The 18,184-nt window shown below is 49.7% G+C and overlaps 1 long non-coding RNA gene across 1 annotated transcript; it reads left to right on the forward strand.

Annotated features, from left to right (window-relative positions):
- Positions 1-11,149: 11,149 nt before the first annotated feature.
- On the forward strand, positions 11,150-18,184 carry LOC121233531. The gene is made up of 3 exons (XR_005933173.1): positions 11,150-11,208; positions 11,363-11,464; positions 18,172-18,184. It is a non-coding gene; the product is annotated as an uncharacterized LOC121233531 (long non-coding RNA).

Consider the following 18,184-nt stretch of genomic DNA (forward strand, 5'->3'; position numbering starts at 1 on the left):
GCAACTGGTTACAGGACATACAGGAAAGAATTAAAAAATAGGGACAGCAAACAAATAAACAGACACAGAAATAAAATTTTAAAAGCAAGACAGTATAGGACAGAGGATAAAATTAAAACACAAAGACAGTAAATAGTAGTAGACATAAAAAGTAGGCATAGAAAGCAAATTTGAAAAAAGTGACAGGTGTCATGGTTTAACCCCAGCTGGCAACTAAGCACCACCCAGCCGCTTGCTCACTTCCCCCCTGCAGCCGGATGGGGGGGGGGGAAATCAGAAAAAAAGTAAGACTCATGGGTTGAGGTAAAGACAGTTTAATAGGTAAAGCAAAAGCTGCATGCACAAGCAAAGCAAGACAAGGAATTCATTCCCCACTTCCCATCAGCAGGCAGGTGTTCAGCCATCTCTAGGAAAGCAGGGCTCCATCACGTGTAATGGTTATGTGAGAAGACAAATGCCATCACTCTGAATGTCCCCTCTTCCTTCTCCTTCCCCTAGCTTTATATGCTGAGCATGACATCACATGGTCTGGAATAGCCCTTGGGTCAGCTGTCCCAGCTCCTTGTTCAGCCCCAGCCTGCTTGCTGGTGGGGCAGGGTGAGAAGCAGAACAGCCCTTGCCTCTGTGCAAGCACTGCTCAGCAATAACAAAAACATCCCTGTGTTATCAACACTGTTTTCAACACAAATCCAAAACCTAGCCCCATAGTAGCTACTGGGAAGAAAATTAACTCTATCCCAGCCAAAACCAGCACAACAGGGTACAATGACAGAGACAAAAGAATTAAAAAAGGGGACAGCTAACTAAACAAACAGACATAGGAAGAAAATTTAAAAGGCAATGGGCTACATGACAGACAGGAATAACTTAATGACAGTGAATAGGTTAAAGTAGACATAGAAAGAAAAAGTAAAAAGCAACAGGGTACACAATAGCAAGGAAAGAATTAAAAAACAGTGATACACAGCTTGATAAAAGTAGACATGGAAGGAAAATTTAAGAAATTATGGGTAAAGGACAAAAAAATTTAAAAAATAGCCACAGTGAACTAAAACTGAGAAATATAAAAGTGATGGGGCACAGGACAGAGAGGAAAAAATTAAAAAGTAAAGACAGTGAACTGGATGAAAGTAGACATAGAAAGCAAATTTTAAAAGCAACAGGGTACATGACAGACAGGAAATAATTAAAAAATAGCAATAGGCAGCTTCGTAAAAGTAGATGTAGCATCGTGGTTGCCCTGGCTGGCAACTAAGTACCATACAGCTGCTCACTTACTCCCCCACAGTGGGAGGGGGGAGAATCGGGAGAGTAAATGTGAGAAACTCATGGGTTGATATAAAAAGTTTAATAATTAAAAAGACATTTTTTTAAAAAGTTGTAAGAGAAAAAAAACAGAGAGAGAAGAAAAGAAAACCCGAGAAAAACAAGCAATGCAAATGAAAACAATTGCTCACCACCAACTGACCGATGCCCAGCCAGTCCCAAGCAACTGGGTACAGGACAGAGAGGGAGGAATTAAATACAGGGTCAGGGAGACAAATAGGGGAAGACATAGAAATTAAATTTAAAAAGTAACGGGGTACAAGGCAGTGCAGAAAAAATAAAAAACAGGGAGAAGAAGCTGGTTAGAGAGAGGCATATTAAAAATTTAAAAGGCAACAGGGTACTGGGCAGAGTTGGCAGAAGAATAACAAGTTTTGAGGAGCCACACACATAGGTGGGCAGGCAGAGAGGGAGACCTAGGAAGGGAAGCAGGCAGACATCTAAAGAAGGGTGGGCCAGGATGTAGAGGAGAGGATGTGCGACTCACCACAGCTCCTGGTGCCAGCAGGAGATGTTCACTGCCCCAGTGCTTCTCTCTCTGCCTCTGCCCCTTCCTCCTCCCCAGTGCCAGCTGCCCGACCCTCACCCACTCTGCAGCACACAGTGGACACCTTGATGCTCCTCATCCACAAGGCTTCCTTGATACACGGTGGCTCATACATGTAGCCAACAGAGAGGCCAGGGACAGCTCAGAGAGATCCTTCTCTGCCACAGGGACTAGACATTCCTTGCTGGAGGCACCTGCCAGCAGGACCCCCTAAGACTCCCTCCTCAGCCAGTTCCCCTTCATCAGCTTCCTCAGACAGGCTTGCCCTTTACAGCTGGAGCCCCTTCACACACCAGGGCCAGCCCCATCCTCAGCCTCACTGGCCACACCTGGGGCTGCCCCAGCCCCAGCTGGAGCCCATCGGAAACAGAGGTCTTTGCCAAAGCCCCACAGCACACCACCCCCTCCCCTGCACCTACCCACATCCAGGGACACAGAGGAGGCAGGGAAAATTTACTCATTAATGCACATAAGAAATCCTGGCAGTGAGTTGGCTACAAGGCTCAGTGCCCAAAGGCAGGAGGACGGGGGGATAAAAGGGAAGAGAAAAGCAGAAGGAAGGATAGAGGGACATGGAGGTGTGAGACAGGGAGCCAGAAAACGGGATGCTGGGAACAAGAGAGGGACAAGGAGCAGGAAAAGGGTGTAGAGAGAGAAGAGCAGAGAGACTGAGCAAAACAACCGGGATGGAGATGGAGGAATAAATAATAGAAAGCTGGGGAGAGTAGGGGAAGGGACTGGCAGGACAACAAAATAGAGACAGGACAAAGGACAGGGAAAAATTCTAAAGTGATAGGGGAGAAGAAACAGCAAGAACTAGAAAACAGAAGCAGGGAGCCAGGTAGACATAGAAAAATTTCAAAAAGCAACAGCATACAAGAAACATAAGCAAGAACTAACAAATAGGCACAGGGAGATAGAAAGAGGGAGATGTAGAAAGAAAATTTAATTAGTGACAGGGTACAGGACAGAGAGGGAAGAGTTAAGAACTAGAGACGGGGAGATGGAGAGAGGGAAACCTAAAAAATTTTAAAAGCAACAGGATACAAGAATCAAAAAGTAGGTACACGGAGCTGCATAGAGGGAGACGTAAGAATGAAATTTGAAAAGCAACAGCGTACAAGAAACACAGGCAAGAAATTAAAATTAGGTCAGGGAGACCGAGAGAGGGAAAGGTAGCAAGAAAATTTAAAAAGCAATTGGGTTTAAGAAACATGCAAGAATTTAAATAGGGATGGAGAGGTAGAAAGTTTCAAAACTGACAGCATAGAAGAAACATAGGCAAGATTTAAAAAATAGGGACAGGGAGCCTGACAGAAGGAAACTGTGGTGGGTTGACCTTGGCTGGCTGCCGGGTATCCACCAAGCTCTATCACTCCGCCTCCTCAACAAGACAGGAGGGTAGAAAGTACAACAGAAAAGCTTGTGGGTCAAGATAAGGACAAAGAGATCACTCACCAATTACTGTCACTGGCAAAACAGACTTGACTTGGGGAAATTAATTTAATGTCAATCAAAATCAGAGTAGGATAATGAGAAATACAAACAAATCTGAAAACCACCTTCCCTCCACCGCTCTCTTTTTTCCTGGGCTCATCTTCACTCCTGACTTCTCTACCTCATCCTGTCGAGCAGCACAGGGGGAGAGGGAGCGGGGGGGTTGCAGTCAGTTCATCACAAGTTGTCTCTGCTGCTCCTTCCTCCTTCACGCTCTTCTTCTGTTCCAGTGTGGGGTCACTCCCATGGGGCTGCAGGTCCTGCCAGAAAACCTGCTCCAGCGTGGGCTCCTCTCTACAGCATCACAGCCTCCTTTGGGTGCACCCGCCTGCTCTGGCGTGGGGTCCTCCATCAGCTGCAGGGTGCATATCTGCTCCACCATGGACCTCCATGGGCTGCAGGGGGACAACCTGTGTCACCATGGTCTTTACCACGGGCTGCAGGGGAATCTCTGCTTTAGCACCTGGATCACCTCCTCCCTCTCCTTCTTCACTGACCTTGGTGTCTGCAGGGCTGACAGCTTCTGCACAGCATTTTTTTAGCCCTTCCTAAATATCACAGAGGTGCTACCAGCATTGCTGGTTGGCTCAGCTTTGACCAGTAGCAGATCCATCTTGGAGCTGGAACTGGCTGTGCCCAATACGGGGGGCAAGTCCTGGTGTCTTCTCACAGAACCCATCCCTGCAGCCCCTGCCCACTCCCCCCACCCCAACTACCAAAACCTTGCCACGCAAACCCACTACAACAGTGATCAGCTACAGGGCAGAGAGGGGGGGTTGAAAAGTGGGAAAAGGGAGACAGAGAGAGAGGCGGCGGGGTAGGGAGGGAGAGAAATAGCAATGGGCTACAGGACAGAAAGGAGGAACTAATTAAAAGGGAGAGGGTACCAGACTGAGAGAGATGGAGAAAAACAAAGATTGGTGATGGGCCACAGGGCAGGAGGAGGAATTAAAAAAGGGGACAGTGAGGTGGACAAGAGAAAGACTGAGAAATACCAAAAACATTGATGATCTAAAGGGGAGAATGATAAGACAAAAATGGGCTATGGGACAGCAAGGGAAGAAGTTAAAACATAGGGACAGGGACCTGGAACAAGAGAATCTAAGAAAGTGTATCTAGAATACAGGGCAGAGAAAGGAATTTAAAAATAGAGACACAGTGTCAGACAGATCAGAGCAGCGGGAATGGTGAAGGGCTAAAGGGCAGACAGGGAGGAATTAACAAGACTGAGATAAGAAGACAGACAGATGGAAAAAGATAAAAGTAGTGATGGGCTGCAGGGCAGAGAGAGAGGATGAAAAAAAGAGGGACAGGGAACAGGACAGAAATGCAGAGAGAAAAAGAAAAGAGAGAGGCAGAACAACAGAGAAAGAGGGGCACTTGGAGAACAAGAGAGGGAGAGGTGCAGGAAACAAAAAAAAAACCCTGACAGCAGTGAGAGAAAGAGAAGGTGGGGGCAGGGAGGGACTGGGATGCAGAAGAGGGGTGACACAGCCCCAGGGGTCCAGGACTCACTGGACCTCCCACTCTTGGAGCTGCTGGGAGAATTTGACAGTTCAGACACATCTCTCTCTCTCTCTCCCCCCCTCTCCCTTCCTCCTCTGTAGCTCTGGTCACTTGACTGTCATCCACCCAAGAGAATAGATTGGTGTCTTGCAGCTCTTACAATATGAGGCTTCCTAGAAACACAGCCTCACAAGCACACACACTGCATGGCTGTACTGTGCTTTTGGTTGTGCATACAGACCCTGCCATGCATGTTAGTGATCGGATCTGCTGAGGACTACACTAAGAGGGATCCTTCCTCATCTGGAGAGGCAGGCTGTCTCCTGTCTGCAGCTGGAAGCAGCTGCTGGCTGGATCCCCTTTATTTTATTCTTCAGCAGCTTTACCTTTTTCTAGTCTCTCCAGCTACAGCTGCAGCAGCTCCCATCCACAGCCAGTAAGTGCTCTGCCTGTCCCTTTTTGCTCCCACGCCACGAGGAGCACGAGGCCAGGCACAGACAACCCATACAAGCCTGAGGCAGGTGCAGTCAACGGTATCCCCAAGGGAGGAACAGACAACCATGCCCTCAGCGCAGCCTCTCCGAATGAAGCAGCATCGACTTATTACCACAGATCGCCCCTGGCCAGAGCCCCTCCTTCTGCAGAGGCTTCTCGAGGTGCACTGCGGGCCAGCCTGCTGCCCTCACGACAGGGCTTGGGGGCTGCCTGGGGCTACAGGACAGGCATCAGGGGAGGGGCTGGAGCTGGGGGCAGCTGCACGGGGCGAGCGGGGCCGAGGGAGGCTCCGGGGGAGCTCTGGCGAGTTGGGGAGGTGCCCAGTGGCTGCGCCTGGGGTGTGCCCGCCTCCGTCCGCTCTTGCCTTCTGTCAGCTCTCGGGGAACTCCCTGGGGCTGCCCTGGCCCGGCTCGCCTCCAGCAGACCGGGAGCCTGCCGCACCGGCAGCTTTGAAGCTTCCCGTCCCGCCACCCCCGGGCGACCGGAGGGCAGGAGACACCCCCCACCCCCGCCGAAGGGGATCGCTCGCCTCACCGGTGGTCCTGGCGCTCACCCGCTGCCGCCGAGACCCCCGCCCTTGCCGTCGTGACGCTGCTCCCGGGGACCGCGCATGCGCCGGCCGCCGAGGGCGCGCAAGAGAGGCTAGAGCCGGCGCGCGAACGCCGGGCTGCAGTACCGCAAGTACCGCACTTCGGCCGCCAGGTGGCAGCAGCGGCGGGCTGCGCGTGCCCAGGGGCGGGACTGGCGCTGCAGTTCCGCGCTTTGCGCGCCGAGAGCTAGCTGGCACCGCGCATGTGGGGCGGCAGAAACGTTTCCTTACCGGGAGGCACCAGCGAGCGCGGCGGCACCATCCCGCATTGCCGTTACCGTTGTGTTATAGACGCTCGTGACAAATTGGAGGAGCCAATTTGTATTAAATAAAAGATCGAATTTATTAGCAAGCGATAAAAGAGCAAAACAGCGCTGGGCGGCCGGGGAGACAGTGCTCCGCCACAAGCTCGCACCCAAACAGGGGAAGAGCCTCTTTATTTATACAGTCTTTTTAGTCCCTGATACGTGAAGGCTGGCTGGTATCTTTGGTATCTTGTGCCATCAGGTGTTAAGTGGTCGTAATTTGCCTTCTGGTGGTTGTTGGGATGAAGGCCGAAGTCTTCCTCAGCTGTTCTTTAGGTGACTCAAGTCCCATTCATGCTCTGTAAACGTTTCTCTACATATGCTAATCATCGGTACTCATGGTCTTAGATAAGTGAAGAATATCCCTACCTCCACATGCGATTTCATGAACAAAGTTAACCCGTTCATTACAGTTGGACGGCACGTGGAGTACGGGGGCACCAGCGGCATTCGCAGCCTCCAAGCTGTAGTACCGAATCTTGGTCGCCAGGAGGCAGCAGCGAGTGCGCTGCAAAACGCACCACCGCACATGCGCGGCTACCGAGCTGCAGTACCCAATTCTGGACGCCAGACGGCAGCAGTGAGGCCGGCAAAATGCGACAATGCGCATGCGCAGCTCCGAGATTCAGTACCCATTTTAGTCGCCAGGCGGCAGCAGTGAGCACCTCAAAACGCGCCACCGCGCATGCGCGGCTGCAGAGCTGCAGTGCCGCATTTTGGTTGCCAGGCAACAGCAGCGAGGCTGGCGATATGCGCCACTGCGCATGCGCAGCTCCGGGGCTGCAGTACCGAATTTTGGTCGCCAGGCGGTAGTATCACCATAACGATCCTTTTCTGAGCATCAGCTGGATGAGAAATGACTGGCACCTCAGCCCAGTTTAAAAGACGGTAGCTACTTACTGGGGCTACATTTTCCCTGCCCTTTCGGCACTCGCAGCCCAGGCAGTAATATTCATCACCTCCGTACCAAAAAGCATCCTGTCCTTTACATTTGACTGCTTTAAAAGGCTGGTGGTTGCTTCTGTCCCTGCCTCCCTCCCCCATTACCTGGGAAGGAGAAGCAGCACAGGGAACATGTGAACAGGAGGGTTTTTGCCTTGGAGCAAGCCCCAGGGACTGCTGTATTGGTCTGCATGTGGCATCAGGATTGTGAGAGTGACAGCAGCCAGTCAACAGATGCTGGCAAGAGATTTTAAAAAAGTAAGGCAACACAGGTGACACCCTGAAGGCAGGCCACAAGAGACCCCAAGCTACTTTGTGCCAGAGGGGCAGCTCTGTTCAGCAGTGTCGTGGTTTCAGCCCAGCCGGTAACAAAGGACCACACAGCCGCTCGCTCACTCCTCCCGCCCCCCTCCGGTGGGATAGGGGGGAGACGGAGGAGAGAAAAGAAAAAAAACCTGGAACCTCGAGGGTTGAGATAAGGGCAGTTTACTGGGACAACGCAAAAAAAGTTACAACAACAACGACGGTACTAATGAAAGAGTATACAGAAAAGAGTGATGCACAGTGCAACTGCTCACCACCCGGGACCCGACGCTCCGCCACTTCCCCCACCGAAAGTCGAGAGAGAGCAGCAGAGCCCTCCCCCCGGCCCACTCCCCATATATATACTGGGCATGATGTCACATGGTATGGAATAGCTCCTTGGCTAGTTCAGGTCAGCTGCCCCGGCTATGCCCCCCCACCTCCCAGGTTCCTGTAAAAATTAACTCTATCCCAGCTGAACCCAGGACAAGCAGGAAACAGCGCGTCCAAGCAGACAAGATGCAAGCGGCTGATCTGCAAATGAGCAAAAACCTGGTGATCCCGGGGCTCTGTTGTGGTGTGCGCACCTTTCCTCACCTCTGTGCTATCAGAACACTGCTCTCCTATGATTCAAAGAAACTAACACAATAGTTTGATTAACTATTAAGTAGGTATTCTTTATTGGCAGCGCTGGATGCACGGGGGATCACTCCACCTATCGTGCACACCATCGGGCCTAATTGTGCAGGTTAAGTACATGTTCTACATACATATTCACTAGATTTCCGAGAAATGTTTTACATATTCATTAGTTTTCTGGGAAACTATTAGCATATGCAAATGTCCTTTATGGAAGCACATTGAAGGTCTCTGGTGGTCTTCAGGAGTCCTCTGGTGATCTTCCATAGTCTTCCTCACTTGTCCGCTACTTGACCCTCCTGAGGTGATTCTGCGCAGTATGGTCCTTTACATGTTTTGATACATCAATGCTTGCTAGTGCTCTTACTATCTAAGTTTTCATTAGTGGTGTAAAACCATATGGCTAGTTTAAGCTAAATTATCTACAAGGACAAGAACAAAGGCAGGAGTTCTTATCTTTTCCGGCCCTATGTATTCAAGCAAGGCCTCTGCTTGTGCCTTCTCAACAAGATTGTAAATTCATCAAACATTTAATTAAGTTTTGTGATTGCTCATGGCTCCTTCTTGCTCATCACTCCCAAGTACCAGTCTCTGACAGGCTTAATCCTTGACAAACACCAGTCCTTGGTATGTAAAGTTACAGAGAGACAATCATTAAGCAATAAGCAGTTCGTTCTCTATATCACCTAATCCTGTACACACACAAGGCTTCTCGTGCAGGGCTTGTCACTTAGATAAGACACACTGCATGGTGTTACTTACCACCCTGCCCTCCAGCATGCAAAGTAATTAGACATGGAGCAGGGAAAGCAAAGAGGCATGTTGGGATATTAGATGTCCTCAGCAGATGACCCTAGAGCCCTGGGGGTTCCATCTTTGCTCCGTACAGGAGCATGGCTCTGCACTCCTTGCCGCTCCCGCCAGTAAGTGTCACAATTGCACTTTGCTGCCCGCAACATGCAATACCTGCACAGCCTGAATACTGCTGCTTACGGAACAAGAGGCACTCACTATAAAGCAGCAACAAAGAACAAGGATGGTCTGTCACGAAGGCAGGAGCAACATGGAGAGCCTCAACCATTAGCCAGGCAGGGCTTGCAACTAACCTTGTGTCATGGTTTAATGCCAGCCAGCAACAAAGCCCCACACAACCGCTCACTTGCTCCCCCACCCCCAGTGGGATGGGGGAGACAATCAGAAGGGTGAAAGTGAGAAAACTCATGGGTTGAACAGCCCCCCCACCAACCTCCCCTCTAGTTTTATTACTGAACATGATGTCGTATGGTCTGAAACATCCCTTGGGTCAGCTGGGGTCAGATGTCCCAGCTGGGTCCCCTCCTAACTTTCTGTGCACCCCCAGCCGCCTCGCTGGTGGAGTGGGGTGGGGTGCAGGGAAGGGGGGGGGGGAGTTTGGGGGGGGGGGGCAATGGGTGGGTGCGGTCAATGGGCAGGTGGAGAGGTGCAGGCAGCACCCTGGGGGTCCGGAGGCAGAGCGGTTGGGGGGGGAGTGCGGAATATAGAGGGGAGGGTGGCACAAGACAGAAGGGCAGCAGATGGAGAGGGGTGTCATACAGGAAAAAAAAAAAAAAAAAGATAAACTCACATGGGGAAAAACTCGTGTGGTGAAACACTTGCAGGGAAAAACTCACATTGAAAGCATTTGGGGCAGAGAGACATCTAAGGGGAGGCAGACACAGATGGACAGAGAGGTATGTGTGGGTAGAATAATGCCTGGGGGGACATGCATAGGATAACCTACACCAGGGTGTCCACCACAGGTATCCACAGCAGGTAACTCACCTGGGATAACCCACACCAGATAATCCCCACCAGCTGCCCCATGGAAAGGGGGAGCATGCCAGAGGATGGCACCACATCTCTTGCTCAGACTCTGCTCCACCCTGTTCCCCCTCCGTTCCTGTGCTGGCTCCCCAGGGCACAAACATCCCCAGTCCCTCTTGGCCCTGCAGTCTCCCCACCGGACAGTCGTTGCTGCAGCACCTGCAGGGCACCCACTGGAGACAGAGCCAGGAGCCTCCAGACACAGGGCTGGCCCCATACCGTCACTATGCTTAATGACCAGCAGGCAAGCCTGGGCCAGGCGGCATCTGCTGAGCATCACGAGATGCTTACAACAAGAAATCTGAAAAACAAAAAATCCCAAATTGTTTTTCAGCATATTAAAAAAATAGCACAGAAGAAAGTAGGGGAATTCCATCAGAATAAGGGACAGTAGCTGAGCTAAAGGAGGATTCTAGGTAAACAGGTAATTCAAAATACAACACATCCTTTAAAAGCTAGAGTGATTTGAACACTTAAAATCAGTATTAAGAGTAATTGATACAATTTTGAACACATTCTTAGCATAAAAGTAAACCCATGTTGGAAAACATCTCGTCCCTTCCTTACAACACTGCTGCAGGGAGATAACCCTGGGAGGCTGCGGGACAAGGTTGTACCATCATCAGAATCTACACTTACAGATCCACCGCAACAGCTACAGCCCTTGCGCTGCTGCTGCTGTACGTCTTGCTTGCTTGGTCAATAAAGGTGAAAATGAAGTGTAAAACTTCACAGAGCAAAATGAAAAATAAAGAACAAATATCAGTAATTCACTTTATACTAAAAAGGTGTGCCCGTGTTTATATACATCCAATAAAAATACTTATACTATAAAAAATATTTGATTTTCCTTTTGCATTAACTTGCACAGCTGTGAATTGATGCCATTAGATTATCTATCTCCAAAATACAAAGTTATAATTTAACTAGGGGGATTTTGTGTGTGTTACATAATTGGGAGCGACATCTGGCCAGAAAACAGGGTGCTGCGAACAAGAGAGGGGCAAGGAGCAGGAGGACAAGGGAGTAGAGAAAGGGTAGTGGAGAGATGGAGGAATAAATAAGAAAGACCAAAAGCAGGGGAGAGAGGGGGAAGGGACTGGCAGGACAACAGGATAGAGATAAGACAAGGGACAGGGAAAAATTATAAAGTGATAGGGGGTAAGAAACATAGCAAGAAGTAAAAAATAGAAAGAGGGAGCTGGATAGAGGTAGATGTAGAAAGAAAATTTTTGAAAAGCAACAGGGTAAAAGAAACAGGCAAGAAGTAACAAATAGGGACAGGGAGATAGAAAGAAAATTTAAGAAGTGACAGGGTGCAGGACAGAGGGAAGAGTTAAGAATTAGAGACGGGGAGGTGGATAGAGTGAGACAGAAAGAAAATTTTGAAAGCAACAGGATACAAGAATCAAAAAATAGGTACACGGAGCTGCATAGAGGGAGACGTAAGAATGAAATTTGAAAAGCAACAGCGTACAAGAAACACAGGCAAGAAATTAAAATTAGGTCAGGGAGACCGAGAGAGGGAAAGGTAGCAAGAAAATTTAAAAAGTGACTGGGTTCAAGAAACATATGCAAGAAATTACAAAATAGGGATAGAGAGGTAGAAAGAAGGTTTCAAAAGCAATGGCATACAAGAAACATAGGCAAGAATTTAAAAAATAGGGACACAGAGCCTTATAGAGGAAACTCTGGTGGGTTGATGTTGGCTAGCTGCCAGGTACCCACCAAGCCATTCTCTCTCTCTCCCCCTCCTCAGCAAGACAGCGGGGTAGAAAATATGACAGAAAAGCTTGTGGGTCAAGATAAGGACAAAGAGATCACTCACCAATTACTGTCACTGGCAAAACAGACTTGACTTGGGGAAATTAATTTAATGTCAATCAAAATCAGAGTAGGATAATGAGAAATACAAACAAATCTGAAAACCACCTTCCCTCCACTGCTCTCTTTTTTCCTGGGCTCATCTTCACTCCTGACTTCTCTACCTCATCCTGTCGAGCAGCACAGGGGGAGAGGGAGCGGGGGGGTTGCAGTCAGTTCATCACAAGTTGTCTCTGCTGCTCCTTCCTCCTTCACGCTCTTCTTCTGTTCCAGTGTGGGGTCACTCCCATGGGGCTGCAGGTCCTGCCAGAAAACCTGCTCCAGCGTGGGCTCCTCTCTACAGCATCACAGCCTCCTTTGGGTGCACCCGCCTGCTCTGGCGTGGGGTCCTCCATCAGCTGCAGGGTGCATATCTGCTCCACCATGGACCTCCATGGGCTGCAGGGGGACAACCTGTGTCACCATGGTCTTTACCACGGGCTGCAGGGGAATCTCTGCTTTAGCACCTGGATCACCTCCTCCCTCTCCTTCTTCACTGACCTTGGTGTCTGCAGGGCTGACAGCTTCTGCACAGCATTTTTTTAGCCCTTCCTAAATATCACAGAGGTGCTACCAGCATTGCTGGTTGGCTCAGCTTTGACCAGTAGCAGATCCATCTTGGAGCTGGAACTGGCTGTGCCCAATACGGGGGCAAGTCCTGGTGTCTTCTCACAGAACCCATCCCTGCAGCCCCTGCCCACTCCCCCACCCCAACTACCAAAACCTTGCCACGCAAACCCACTACAACAGTGATCAGCTACAGGGCAGAGAGGGGGGGTTGAAAAGTGGGAAAAGGGAGACAGAGAGAGAGGCGGCGGGGTAGGGAGGGAGAGAAATAGCAATGGGCTACAGGACAGAAAGGAGGAACTAATTAAAAGGGAGAGGGTACCAGACTGAGAGAGATGGAGAAAAACAAAGATTGGTGATGGGCCACAGGGCAGGAGGAGGAATTAAAAAAGGGGACAGTGAGGTGGACAAGAGAAAGACTGAGAAATACCAAAAACATTGATGATCTAAAGGGGAGAATGATAAAGACAAAAATGGGCTATGGGACAGCAAGGGAAGAAGTTAAAACATAGGGACAGGGACCTGGAACAAGAGAATCTAAGAAAGTGTATCTAGAATACAGGGCAGAGAAAGGAATTTAAAAATAGAGACACAGTGTCAGACAGATCAGAGCAGCGGGAATGGTGAAGGGCTAAAGGGCAGACAGGGAGGAATTAACAAGACTGAGATAAGAAGACAGACAGATGGAAAAAGATAAAAGTAGTGATGGGCTGCAGGGCAGAGAGAGAGGATGAAAAAAAGAGGGACAGGGAACAGGACAGAAATGCAGAGAGAAAAAGAAAAGAGAGAGGCAGAACAACAGAGAAAGAGGGGCACTTGGAGAACAAGAGAGGGAGAGGTGCAGGAAACAAAAAAAAACCCTGACAGCAGTGAGAGAAAGAGAAGGTGGGGGCAGGGAGGGACTGGGATGCAGAAGAGGGGTGACACAGCCCCAGGGGTCCAGGACTCACTGGACCTCCCACTCTTGGAGCTGCTGGGAGAATTTGACAGTTCAGACACATCTCTCTCTCTCTCTCCCCCCCTCTCCCTTCCTCCTCTGTAGCTCTGGTCACTTGACTGTCATCCACCCAAGAGAATAGATTGGTGTCTTGCAGCTCTTACAATATGAGGCTTCCTAGAAACACAGCCTCACAAGCACACACACTGCATGGCTGTACTGTGCTTTTGGTTGTGCATACAGACCCTGCCATGCATGTTAGTGATCGGATCTGCTGAGGACTACACTAAGAGGGATCCTTCCTCATCTGGAGAGGCAGGCTGTCTCCTGTCTGCAGCTGGAAGCAGCTGCTGGCTGGATCCCCTTTATTTTATTCTTCAGCAGCTTTACCTTTTTCTAGTCTCTCCAGCTACAGCTGCAGCAGCTCCCATCCACAGCCAGTAAGTGGCCCGCTGTCCCTTTTCACCCCTGCCACTAGGAGAATGAGGCCAAAGGCAACCCACACAAACCTGAGCCAGAGGCAGTCAACAACATCCCCAGAGAGGAACCGACAACTGAGTCCTCAGTGCTGCCTCTGGGAGAAGGAAAGAACAACAAGCAACTGTTACCCACAGCAATTACTATAGCTCTCCTCAGACAAGAACCCCTCCTGCTGTAGGAGCTTCTGGAGACACCATTCTTTCCCCAAACTGATGCTAATGGCACCTGCATTTATGGAAAATAAAGCATATTCAAGGGTGTTATGATTTAACCCCAGCTGGCAGCTAAGCACTATGCAGTTCAGTCTCTCCCCCCCACCCCCCCAGTGGGATGGGGGAGAGAATCAGGGCGGGGTGGAAAGTAAAACTCATGCATTGACCTAAAGACAGTTTCACTGGATAGAAAAGGAAGGGAAAACACTAATAATAATAGAATATACAAAACAAGTTGATGCACAATACAATTGCTCACCACCTGCTGACTGGTGCCCAGCCAATCCCTGAGCTGCAGTGCCCTCTGGCCCACTCCCCCCAGTTTATATACTGGGCATGATGTAATATGGTGTGGAATACCCTTTTGGCTTGTTTGGGTCAGCTGTCCTCGCTGTGACCCCTCCCAGTTTCTTGTGCACCCATAGCCTCCACTGGCAGGGCAGTATGAGAAGCTGAAAAGTCCTTGACTTAGTATAAATACTGCTTAACAGCAACTAAAGCAGCCGTGTGTTATCAACATTATTCTCATCCTAAATCCAAAACACAGCACTATACCAACTACTAGGAAGAAAATTAACTTTATTCCAGCCAAAACCAGGACAAAGGGCCAGCTTGCTGGCATGGGGACAGGATTTGGGGGCAGTTGGTGGCTATGGGACAGGCTTCAGGGGAGGTGCTAGAGCCGGGGGCAGCTGCATGGGGTAGGCAGGGCTGGAAGAGTTTTGCTGAGTTGGGGAGGCACCCAATGCCTTTTCCAGGGCGTGGGGGTCCTCCAGGTACCCAGAGGGGTGGGGGCAGCCATCTCCTGCCCCTCTTCCTGCTTCCACTCCACCAGCTCTCAGAAAATCCCTGGAAGCTGCCCCAATGGGGCCTGACTCCCACTGACCTTCAATCTGTTGCACTGGTGTCATGGTTTAACCCCAGCTGGTAACTAAGCACCATACAGCTGCTTGCTCACTCCCCCCCAGTGGGATGGGGAAGAGAATGAGAAAAGTAAAAGTGAGAAAACTCATGCATTGAGATAAAGACAGTTGAATAGGTAAAGCAAAAGCCATGCGCACAAGCAAAGCAAAATAAGGAATTCATTCACCACTTCCCATCGGCAGGCAGGTGTTCAGCCATCTCCAGCAAAGCAGAGCTCTACCACACGTAACAATTACTGGTGAAGACAAACACCATCACTCAAAACATCCCACCCTTCTTTCTTCTTCCCCTAGATTTACATGCTGAGCATGACATCACATGGTCTGGAATAGCCCTTGGGTCAGCTCTGGTCAGCTGTCCCAGCTCCTTGTTCAGCCCCAGCCTGCTTCCTAGTGGGGCAGGGTGAGAAGCAGAACAGCCCTTGACTCTGTGCAAGCACTGCTCAGCAAAAACAAAAACATCCCTGTGTTATTGTCCTAGTTTCAGCTGGGATAGAGTTAACTGTCTTCCTAGTAGCTGGTACAGTGCTATGTTTTGAGTTCAGTATGTGAAGAATGTTGATAACACTGATGTTTTCAGTTGTTGCTAAGTAGTGTTTAGACTAATGTCAAGGATTTTTCAGCTTCTCGTGCCCAGCCAGCGAGAAAGCTGGAGGGGCACAAGAAGTTGGCACAGGACACAGCCAGGGCACCTGATCCAAAGTGGCCAACAGGGTATTTTCCATACCATGTGACATCACAGCTAGTATAGGAACTGGGAAGTGGGGTCAGGGAATCGCCACTCAGGGACTAGCTGGGTGCCGGTTGGCGAGCAATTGCACTGTGCATCATTTGTACATTCCAATCCTTTCATTATTGCTGTTGTCATTTTATTAGTGTTATCATTATTAGTTTCTTCTTTTCTGTTCTATTAAACCGTTCTTATCTCAACCCACAGGTTTTGCTTCTTTTCCTGACTTTCTCCCCCATCCCACTGGGGGGAGCGGGGAGTGAGTGAGCGGCTGTGTGGTGCTTAGTTGCTGGCTGGGGTTAAACCACGACAGTTATCAATACTGTTTTCAGCACAAATCCAAAACATAGCCTCACAGTAGCTAGTATGAAGAAAATTAACTCTGTCCCAGCAAAAACCGGCACAACTGGTCAGTTGGAAACATCCTTGCAGCTCATCGGCACTCTCAGGCAGGCATGCCCCACCAGTACCATCCCCTGGGGCTGCAGCCCTTTTACACACAGAGGCCATCACCATCAGCCTCGCTGGCCCCACCTGGGGCTCCTCCAGTCCCAGCCCACAGCTACAGCCATGGCCCCTTACACCCACTATGTAACCTGCTCCCCTGGACCCTGACAGCCACTCACCAAGCACAAAGGGCTACAAACACAGCCATGAGTGCAAAGGAGCAGCAAGTGTTTATTCATTAATGTGTGTAAGTCCCAGGAGGAAGTCTGCTCTGGGGCTTGGTGCCTGTACACTCACCCTTCCCCTGGGACAACTCAGCAGTCATTGCTGGAGCAGCAGATATAGAGAATGAAAATACAGCAATGGGGAGCAGGGCAGAGGAACAGAAAGAGAAAAATATGATGAGGGAGAAGGACTGAGGAGCAGAGAAAGAAAGGTAGAGGGGAAAGGACAGTGACTTTAAAAAAAAAAAAAAAAAAAAGAAATCAATAAAAGGATGAGAAGCCCTGCAGGGACATGGTGGAAGAAAAACAGGATCGGGGAGCAGGACAGGGGGAAAGAGAGAGAAAATGATGAGCAGGGAGCGGAACAGATGGATCAAGAGAAATTGAATGAGAGGAATAAGGAAGGACAGAGAGAGAAAAAGAGATAGGGGAACAAGTGAGAGAGAATGCAGAAAAAAGAGAGAAAAATCAGGACAAAGAAATGGAGAAAGAAAAAACAGTGATCATAGAGTCATAGAATAGTTTGGGTTGGAAGGGACCTTTAAAGGTCATCTAGTCCACCCCCCCTGCAATAATCAGGGACATCTTCAACTAGATCAGGTTGCTCAGAGCCCCATCCAACCTGACCTTGAACATTTCCAGGGATGGGGCATCCACAACCTCTCTGGGCAACCTGTTCCAGTGTCTCACCACCCTCATGGTAAAAAATTTCTTCCTTATATCTAGTCTGAATCTACCCTCTTTTAGTTTACAACCATCACTCCTTCTTCTATCGCAACAGGCCCTATTAAAAAGTCTGTCCCCATTGTTCTTTTAAGCCCCCTTTAAGTATTGAAAGGCCACAATAAGTTCTCCCCAGATCCTTCTGCTCTCCAGGCTGAACAACCCCAAGTCTCCCAGCCTTTCCTCACAGGAAAGGTGTTCCTTCCCTCTGATCATTTTTCTGGCCTTCCTCTGGACCTGTTCCAATAGGTCCATGTCTTTCCTGTGCTGATGACTCCAGAGCTGGATGCAGTACTCCAGGTGGGGTCTCACCAGAGCGGAGTAGAGGGGCAGAATGCCCTCCCTTGACCTGCTGGCCACGCTGCTGGTGATGCAGCCCAGGATACGGTTGGCTTTCTGGACTGTGAGCGCCCATTGCCGGCTCTTGTCCAGCTTTCCATCCACCAGTACGCCCAAGTCCTTCTCTGCAGGGCTGCTCTCAATCCCTTCATCCCCCAGCCTGTATTGATACTGGGGGTTGCCCTGAGCCAAGTACAGGACCTTGCACTTGGCCTCGTGAAGTTCACATGGGCCCACTTCTTGAGCTTGTCCAGGTCCCTCTGAATGGCATCCTGTCCCTCAGGCATGTCAGCTGCACCACTCAGCTGGGTGTCACCTGCAAACTTGCCTAGGGTGCCCTTGATCCCACTGTCATTGATGAAGATATTAAAAAGTACTGGTCCCAAAATGGACCCCTGAGGGACACCACTCGTCACCAGACATTGAGCCGTTGACCACTCCTCTCTGGATGTGACCATCCAGCCAATTCCTTATCCATTGAATAGTCCATCCATCTAATCCATATCTAATTTAGAGAGAAGGATGTTGTGGGGGACAATGTCAAAGACCTTACAGAAGTCCAGATAGATGACATCCGTAGCTCTTCCCTTGTCAACTGATATAGTCACTCCATCACAGAAGGCCACTAGGTTGGTCAGGCAGGACTTGCCCTTGGCAAAGCCATGCTGACTGTTTCAGAGAACCTCCCTGTCCTCAGCGTAGGTTCTAGGAAGATCTGTTCCATGATCTTCCCAGGCACAGAGGTGAG

This window comes from Aquila chrysaetos, chromosome 9 (assembly GCF_900496995.4).
Source record: "Aquila chrysaetos chrysaetos chromosome 9, bAquChr1.4, whole genome shotgun sequence".
Classification (NCBI taxonomy): Eukaryota; Metazoa; Chordata; class Aves; order Accipitriformes; family Accipitridae; genus Aquila; species Aquila chrysaetos.